Here is a 2,207-nt window from a genome sequence, read left to right on the forward strand (position 1 = left end):
CCCGGGCAGTCTACATAATACTGCGTAGGCTGGACTCTTCTGTAAAGATGACAATGATGCCAATAAACTTAACAAGAAAATATGTGCTGTTTTTCTGTCTTTGTGTATCTGCTGATTGTACTTTTTAAAGGTGTGTTTCGGTTAGATGTGGACTTCCACGGGCTGGGGATAATGTGTACTTTCTGAATGACTTTAAATGAAACTAAACTTAGGACTTGGATCTTAAAAATACATTCAAATACCTTTAACTATTACCAAAAATGTATCTAATTTGTGTATCACTCGGCTGTAGATCCTCCAATCATATCTGAATTGGTGCTGACACAGTCCTTCCTTCTGGAGGGGGGGCTACTTTTGTTGCCCATGGTCCCTGTGTGTGCTGTAAAGTAGTCACCGCTCCAAGCCTACTCCCAGGATGGATTACAATCTCATGTTTAGTTTACTCATGTGTAATACAGATTGTAGTCCATCCCAGGAGTTAGTTTTGGAGCGGTGACTACTTAACTATTAACAAAAATATTTGTTTGAGTTGTAAAGGTACTAAAAACAAATACATAAATGGCACTTTAAAATGAAAGATGAACCATTGCTTGGCCCGTTTAAAGTGACAGCCCGGTGGCGTGTAATGACATGCAGCCCGGCTTCCTGATTTCCCTGGAAGCCACAAGTAATGACCCGACTTCCTGATTGGCTGGAAAGCTGGCTCCATGCTGCTTGGCTGGGAAACAGACTTTCCAGCAAATCATCATCGAGCCGGCGGTTCGGCCAGCTCCATGCTGATTTCACAGGAAGCCAGCTCCATGTTTGGCCGGCTCGATTGTGATTGGCCAATCATGGAGCCGAGAGCCAGGTCATTACTCACCGCCCGGCTTCCTGATTGCTTTGGAAACCGGCTCCATATTCCCCTACGGCTCTGCCGGTCAGAGGAAATCTTCCTCTGACCAGAAGTTCTGGTATCTGGGAAGGTATCGTAGTACTCGCCCAAATACTTGGTATCGGCACCGATAGTAGTACAGTATTGATGCATCCCTATACCAATTAGTAAACTAAATGTGAGATGAGAAACTGTGGACCTTCTGACTTCTGAAAGCTAGTAGTGTTGGTACTCACATTCAGCTAGCTCTGTAATGTAGAAGACCTTTTATCCAAGCCACTTCAGTTATGAGTGTCAGGAACATACCCATGGAATGTATCAAGGTAGATGATTGTCAAAGAATGGGATGGGAGGTCTGAAAATCTCGGAGCCCCCCTGTTCTAGGTACAACCATCCCTGGTGTCTGCATAGGTGTTTATCCTTCAACGTATATGGCCGAAGGTGTGAAACGTTCTCATGGTGCCGGTATGGATCTGTTAAAAAGGCATTATATGTGGAAGGCAGATGGTGTCAAGGCCTCCACCCCACCCCTGTTCAGGGACGGTGGTTCCATTTTGACATAGATGGCCTCTTTCACGCAAACAGGTTTTCTTTGCAAACCAGTTGTCCTCTCTGTCCAAAATGTGCACCTCACTGTCTGCAAACAAGGTCCCTGATCCTTTAAGGTGTACGAAAAGGATGTGTGTTAATGTGTAGCATTTGCCTTATGGTGGCCCATTTGTTGGCGGGTGGAGGTTGTTGGGGAAAGGTTTCCCAACTGTTAATCTACATGGTTTTGTCTTCCTCAAAACAAGTAGATTAACCCTTTTCATAGTCATCAGCACGCATGGCTTTCCCTATCAACCCATCACCTCGCCGGCCACATGCATACACAGGGTCTGTAGAGGCACTCTGGTCTCTGGATATTATGTTACATTGGAAGCAACTCACAGCATGGAGACCACCCAGGATCAGTCCCTAAGGAGATCAGAAGCGACTGACAGGTGATTACGGTTCATTCATATTTCAGTGTGGAAACCCCGATCTTACAAGTGCCAGCACAGCAATTACTTTGTATTAATTTGTTCAATGAAGACTTCCAATACTTTACCTTGATGATCTCAGCTGATTAATATCGTGTGCCGGCCAGAGTTCTGTTCAACTGTTGGGTCTTGTTTCAGATCTTTCCTTACAGTCTAATTAGCATCTGCAGTTGGTATACAAATGAAAATCGATCCGACATCATAGGCAGTGGGTGAAGATTGAGCCTTTGTCCCAGGTCACAGGATATCTGAGTTGCTCCCCACCTAAGGGAGAAGTTCTCCATCCACAAACCCAGTGGCACCCCTGGCAC

Source organism: Nanorana parkeri, unplaced genomic scaffold, assembly GCF_000935625.1.
Source record: "Nanorana parkeri isolate BGI_ZX_2015 unplaced genomic scaffold, ASM93562v1 scaffold135, whole genome shotgun sequence".
NCBI lineage: Eukaryota > Metazoa > Chordata > Amphibia > Anura > Dicroglossidae > Nanorana > Nanorana parkeri.